Below are 7,803 nucleotides of genomic sequence, written 5' to 3'. Positions count from 1 at the left end.
ACCGCCCTGTCACACCTACAGTTGAAGTCGGAAGTTTACATACACTTAGGTTGGAGTCATTAAAACTTGTTTTTCAACCACTCCACAAATTTCTTGTTAACAAACTATAGTTTTGGCAAGTTGATTAGGACATCTACTTTGTGAATGACACAAGTAATTTTTCCAACAAAGGTTTACAGACAGATTATTTCACTTAATATTCACTGTATCATCATTCTAGTGGGTCAGAAGTTTACATACACTAAGTTGACTGTTCCTTTAAACAGCTTGGAAAATTCCAGAAAATGATGTCATGGCTTTAGAAGCTTCTGATAGGTTAATTGACATAATTTGAGTCAATTGGAGGTGTACCTGTGGATGTATTTCAAGGCCTACCTTCAAACTCAGTGGCTCTTGCTTGACATCATGGGAAAATCAAAAGAAATCAGCAAAGACCTTAGAAAAAAATTGTGGACCTCCACAAGTCTGGTTCATCCTTGGGAGCAATTTCCAAACATCTGAAGGTACAACGTTCATCTGTACAAACAATTTTACACAAGTATAAACAACATGGGACCACGCAGCCGTCATACTGCTCAGGAAGGAGAGGCGTTCTGTCTCCTAGAGATGAACATACTTTGGTTGTGAAAAAAGTGCAAATTAATCCCAGAACAACAGCAAAGGACCTTGTGAAGATGCTGGAGGAAAACAAATGTATCTATATCCACAGTAAAACGAGTCCTATATCGACATAACCTGAAAGGCCGCTCAGCAAGGAAGAAGCCACTTCTCCAAAATTGCCATAAAAAAGCCAGACTACGGTTTGCAACTGCACATGGGGACAAAGATCATACTTTTTGGAGAAATGTCCTCTGGTCTGATGAAACAAAAATAGTACTGTTTGGCCGTAATGACCATCGTTATGTTTGGAGAAAAAGGGGGAAGCCGAAGAACACCATCCCAACTGTGAACCACGGGGGTGGTAGCATCATGTTGTGGGGGTGCTTTGCAGCAGGGGGGACTGGTGCACTTCACAAAATAGATGGCATCATGAGGAAAGAAAATGTTGTGGCTATATTGAAGCAACATCTCAAGACATCAGTCAGGAAGTTAAAGCTTGGTCGCAAATGGGTCTTCCAAATGGACAATGACCCCAAGCATACTTACAAAGTTGTGGCAAAATGGCGTAAGGACAACAAAGTCAAGGTATTGGAGTCGCCATCACAAATGTCAGGAATTGTGAAAAACTGGGTTTAAATATACTTGGCTAAGGTGTATATAAACTTCCTACTTCAACTGTACATATACACACACTGAGTAAAAAAGACCTGGTTAGAAAAAAGACACGGTAAAGGGTGTGTTCGGCTTGAACAGTGTTCTTTGCCTTTCCTAGGGGAAACCTCCTTTGCCCTGTTGCGTGGTCATTGTGACTTAGGATATGAGGGGGAAACTGAAAAAAGTCCTTTCTACAGCAGCTTCTTCCTCTTACTATTCACGGTTTTATTGGTAACCTCCATAACGACTGTACAAACAGGCTGATATGTGTATTTATTAAAATATGGATATATTTTTACGGGGCGAGGCACAAAGGCGGTTTAGTTCAGGGAGCCTCAAATAAGTCAGGGTGGCTAGCACATGCTGGAGCTTTCCACCCCAGCCCCGGACATTTTGTTCCAAATGAGTGAACTCTGGGAGATAGAAAGAGGAAGAGAGGGACAGAGACTTCGCTCGGAGGCCAGATCACAAGAGCTCAGAGTGGCCAAGTCTCAACAGAGAGGGAGGAATGGGGTAGAGAGAGAGATGGGAGGGGGAAAGGTGGGAGACTGGTGGGAAAGAATGAGAGAAACAAGAGGAGAGGCAAATTGAGGCACACTAATATCCGGGTAACATTCAATGAACGACTGAGCCCTCTCGTACTATTTCATGTACACTAGAGATGTGCCATAGGCCTATGCTATGCTCACAATCCAGCTTGCCTGGTAATACACCAAGCCTGGAGTAGCTAATAATAGGCCGAAGATAGTTGATAAAGTGCAGGAGAGGTGAAACTCCCAGAGTGACAGTCAAATGCAGAGTCACAACAACCTAACCCTGGCTGGGTGTGTCACAGTCGCATAGGAAATCACTGTGGTGTTACATCAAAACCATAGTCTCCATTCCACCGCAGCCAGGGAGGGGGGAAGAGTCATAGCGAGACACCGCAGACTAGTAGCAGCGCCCACTTATTGAGGCATCCGCATGCTTCGAATTTTGTGATGTTTTCTTCATTTTGGACTTCGGTCAGGGTTTTTTCGGCTGTCTGAGCACATTACATTTTTTCTGAAGGCAAGCCGAAGTCTACGCCCCTTTGTCGGTTATTGGTCAACAGTAGGGATTCTCAATAAAGTCTTTGTTGTCATTCAATGAGAGACGACTCGTTTTCACGCACATTTTTTCATTGAAAAATACTGCACCGAACATATTAGTTAGATGTAAAATGGTGCGACTAAGATCCCTTCGATAAAAACGTCAAACTGAATGACAGATTTCGTTTCTCAAGCGAAGGTCTTTTAAGGGAGTATGCGAGCTCACTCTTTTGGCTCGGTTAGCCGAGTTCGGCCGAACTGAAGCATGCTAACGCCTTTAGTCATTCAGGAGGAGGAAGTGGAGGTCTCTGGATTGTGTGTGGGGGGGATTCTGTGGAGGGGGAGGTGTGTGTGTGTGTGTGTGTGTGTGTGTGTGTGTGTGTGTGTGTGTGTGTGTGTGTGTGTGTGTGTGTGTGTGGACCGTCCGTTCCTGCGTGACCCCTGCTGCTGTTTGTCCACTGGGCGATCACCCCACTCAGGACACGTGACACGCCCACACAGGCGGCCCACTGTTTGGGGACAGGGGTGGGACAGGGGGCAAAGGGGGGTGGGGGCTAGCTGGGACACTCCAGAGAAAACTCTGGCATCAGCAACCTCGATGACCTTTGAACTGTGGCCGGCCTGGCGCACGCAGAAGGAAACAACAATGGCCTTTGACATCCCCGCTGGTGGAAAATACCAAAATACACACAGCCAGCTAGTATAGCATGGAAGCTAGGAACTGTGGGAAGCTAACTCCATTCAATAACATGCCAAAAAGCATAGCATTGAAGCTACCAAGCGAACTCCATTCACCCAGAGCTTGATACAAAAAACCTGTCTCCACTAAACAATATCACAAGAGTGGAGTGTTCGATTGAGCAGTTTGTCGGCAGCCATTTTGTCAAATTGGGCTATGAATGAGCTCAGTACATTGAAGAAGGAGATGTGTTCTGTTCTTTCCTTTCCTCCCCGTCAGTCTTTTCTCTCCGTCAGTCTTTTCTCTCTAGTTTTGTTAGTTTCTCCAGCGGAGGACGACGCTAATGGACATATTAGTTGCTGGGTTTTCCCAACATGACGATTAGGTGCCTGTGAGGTCATCCCTTCACTTCTGGCCCGCTCACATCGGGGAGCTATCATTTAATTACCGCTGCACTGAGGAGGGAGGGTGCATCCTTCCATCCCATCCAAATGCCGAGTGTAGTGGGTTTAGCTTGTAGCCTAGCACTGGTAGCATTTAGCATAGGATAAGCAGTAAAATGAAGCCTGAAATGTTTTGCTAGTGCTGTTTGCAGTGGCGCAGGGTGAATTGCTGAAAGCTTGCAGACAAGGCATAGCAGTATCCCTCCACACCACATCCGTTTTCAGCCAGGGAGGGTGGGGTGCTCTGATTCCCTGCCATTTCCAGCAGTTAGTCTGAATACCACAGACATTTTGAGGCCGCCATTACATAAATGGTGCAATGAACCTTTTTTATTTTTGGCCAAGTCTAATTCCAACACAAGGGCAATTCGTTTATCCTCTTTTCCGATGTGTGTCCCGAGGATGTGTGTGTGTACGTGTGTGTGTGAAAGCATGCCATTGCATGTGTCTGTGTGCATGCATTCCCAGCCGTATGCCAATGTGTGGGTCTGCACAGGACCTGAGATGTATTGATTTCTGCAGGAAGTGGATTCTGATGTTTCATGGCACGTCCTGAGTCGGATGGCTTCTACACGAGAGCCAGAGAAGAAAGGAACCCCAGCCAAGGAGAGAGGGAGGGGGGGGGGGGCAGAGAGACAGAGGGAGAGAGAGCTAGAGAGAGGGAGAGAGAGAATACCACAGTCAGAGAGAAAAAGAAAGAGTAAAAGAGAACGAAAAAGAGAACATGTTAGAGAGAGAGAAGAAGAATAAATTGATCATCAGAAAGAGAGACATAACATCTCTCCCTCTGTCCATTCCCGAAGACTGAACACTCGCCCTGCATCTCATTTTCTCTGACAATAATACCGACCGGCTCGGCAGGCGCGTGGAAAATCAAACATGTACAAAACCCAAGCCTCTCTCTCGCTCGCTCCTATGAAACTAACCTTGCTAAGGTATCATTCCTACCACAAAATACAGACGGATTGGATTTCCAAATCTGAAATAAATACACAGTCTCGGATGCGAAGCGGGGCCAAGAATTCTCTCCTTTTTTTGTGACCGTCCAACAAACTCCGACGGCAGCATGTAGGCCTATTTGTTGGACTGTTGGGCGTCGCGACACAGACTGTCTCTGGCTAGTGTTTGTGAAAAGGTGCATGCTGTACAGACCACAGACATACAGAGAAAGAAAGACACACACACAAACACACAAACACACCAAGGAGTCAGTTTAATCCAGAGCCTTGCAGACCACCAGTTGTCAGCCCTTTAGTGGAAGTAGGGAGGTAGGTTTTCCATCATTCTCTGCCTTCTCCAGCTTCTGGATGAGTCTGTGTGGCCCAGAGGGCAAGGTTCACCGGGAGCCTTGACCTGTGTGTGTATGTGTGTGTATGTGTGTGTGTGTGTGTGTTTGCAAAGATAATTAAACAGGGCAAACAGATGAGCCGAGCAAAGGGGGTAGAGGTCACAGGAGATGGAGTAAGGATAAGATGACCGCCCGCCTGCCACTGCCCCACACTCATACACACAGACACACACACACACCCACAACACACGTGTGTGGAGGGAGATTAACAGGGACGGATATAAATGGTGGTATGCTTTATATAAACAGATGTCCTACTGCTGAAGATAGCTTTGACAGTCTCCCCCTTGAAGAACAGCTAGGGATAGGGTCTTACGCAGGGAAATAATGCCTTTGTACTCTTGGGGAGGCTTTACACTGAGGAGGCTGTTACACACTCCACACATTTGCCTGTCTGCACATCTACAATTACATGAATTATAAGCCAGGGGCTTCAAGAGATTCATTGTCTGCCCTGGCGGAGTGTTGGGGGTGCAAGTGTGTGTAAATAGCATGTGCGGATGTTTGACTGTGTGAATATTTATGCATTTGGCGAGGACTATGGGAGTGTTTGTTTCAGTGGTGGTGAGTGTGTTTGACTGGAGTGTGTGTGCATGCCGTCATTTATTTATTTGTGTGTGTGTGTGTGTGTGTGTGCGTGCGTGCGTGCGTGCGTGCGTGCGTGTGTATTCATGCGTGTTTCTATGAGAGATTGTGTGAGGCGGGGGAAGGGCACAAGGGACATTAAATCAATAGGTTACACTCAAACCTAGAGAGGTAGGGAGAGAGAGAACCATGGGATATGTAAAGGAAAAATTAAAGAAAGAAAGAAAGAACCAAAAAATAAAGAGCTGTGTGCCGTGGTCGCAGCTTCCTTCATTTGAGACCCAGGCGCCCTATAGCCAGCACTCCAGGAGGAGGGATCCCCTTTCAACACCTTGTTTTATTTAGTATCTATGCTGCCAGTTCATTTGCCAGAGTGGGCTAGAATGGGATTCATTGGGGAGATCAGTGACTTGGAGGTGGAGGTGGGAGAGGCTGGAGGGAGAGACTGCAGGAAAGATGTTAATGACATTATAAGCCATTGTTTATAGAAACTTCAGTCCTGAGGCATAAACTGAGCCGGGGGGCATGGCCAGGAGAGGAGGGGGGTACACACACATGCACATCCCACCTCTGCTTCCTGAAAATCTGCCATGGTGTGACCGGCAGCCGAGCTTGTTTCTTTTGCTGCCCCGCTGGCTGGCGACAGTCTTAACGAAAAGCTCTAAACCGATCCAACATTGCCCTCTAAAAGGTGAACTACCTTGCTCCCTTGCACCAGTCTAAATTCCACAATGTATAGCAGTTTACATAATATGGATAGCTAGTCCAACTGAGTACTGACATCTATAGTGGATAGTTAAGATTGGAGTACAGACAGAGAAATGTGTTGTTCTATTTGTTACTAAATGTAGCCAGGCTGTGGTGATCAACAGTTGCAGTTTCTAGTCACCGGTCAAAGTTCAGAACAAGTGCTTTGTTGGATCGATAGGGCAATTACTTCCGTCTCCCGTCGGATTCATCTTCTGTAAGATTAACCCAGGCAGAGAGCAGGCAGACATCGCAATGAGTCGGTAGACTAAACAAAGCAAGGATCACAGACGTTTACAGATTCATATCGCTACTCTACCCTTTCTCTCCACACAAGAGAGATGCCACACATGCCACACAATTCCTGCCCTGCCCAAAAGTAAACAGCCGCAAGTACATTCAGTCGTTTCCGAGGAAATGTTTATTTCGTTTTTACCTCAGAAAGAAGAGGGTAAGCTACATTGTGGCTAGCTACATCATGACTCAGTAAAATCTTCTATAATCTTCTCCAGTATACTATAGGATTTAAGATAATATGAATGTTTGTGATGCTACCGTGTCAATGTCCTGGGTTCAAGTACTTTGAAATATCTCAATTACTTCACATAAAATCGAAGTAGATATTCAGATATACAGTACCAGTCAAACGTTTGGAAACACCTACTCATTTGAGTTTTTCTTCATTTTTACTATTTTCTACATTGTAGAATAATAGTGAAGACATCAAAACTATGAAATAACACGTATGGAATCATGTAGTAACCAAAAAAAGTGTTAAACAAACATATTTTATATTTGTGAATCTTCAAAGTAGCCACCTTTTGCCTTGATGAGAGCTTTGCACACTCTTGGCATTCTCTCAACCAGCTTCATGAGGTAGTCCCCTGGAAAGCATTTAAATTAACAGGTGTGCCTTGTTAAAAGTTAATTTGTGGAATTTCTTACCTTCTTAATGCGTTTGAGACAATCAGTTGTGTTGTGACAAAGTAGGAGTGGCATATAGAAGATAGCCCTATTTGGTAAAAGACCAAGTCCATATTATGGCAAGAACAGCTCAAATAAGCAAAGACAAACGACAGTCCATCATTATTTTAAGACATAAAGGTCACTCAATCTGGAAAATTTCAAGAACTTTGAAAGTTTCTTCAAGTGCAGTTGCAAAAACCATCTAGCGCTATGATGAAACCAGCTCTCATAAGGACCACTACAGGAGAGAAAGACCCAGAGTTTATTTATTTTTCATTTAAGTAGGCAAGTCAGTTAAGAACACATTCTTATTTACAATGACGGCCTAGGAACAGTGGGTTGACTGCCTTGTTCAGGGGCAGAACAACAGATTTTTACCTTGTCAGCTCAGGGATTCGATCTAGCAACCTTTCGGTTACTGGCCCAACACCCTAATCACTAGGCTACCTACTGGCCCAATGTAGAAGTTACCTCTGCTGCAAAGGATAACTTTGTTAGAGTTAACTGCACCTCAGATTGCAGCACAAATAAATGCTTCATAGGGTTCAAGTAACAGACACATCTCAACATCAACTGTTCAGTGGAGACCGCATGAAGGAGTTACTGTGTGTGACGTCAGGAGGAAAAATGTATAAGAAGTCTGTGCCAAGACTGGAAAGTTAGTTGTTTTCATGAACCAGCATGGCTTGTATTATGTTGTAATAAAAGCCT

Source organism: Salvelinus fontinalis, chromosome 8, assembly GCF_029448725.1.
Source record: "Salvelinus fontinalis isolate EN_2023a chromosome 8, ASM2944872v1, whole genome shotgun sequence".
In the NCBI taxonomy this organism is placed as follows: Eukaryota; Metazoa; Chordata; class Actinopteri; order Salmoniformes; family Salmonidae; genus Salvelinus; species Salvelinus fontinalis.
This window is presented reverse-complemented; position numbering follows the sequence as displayed.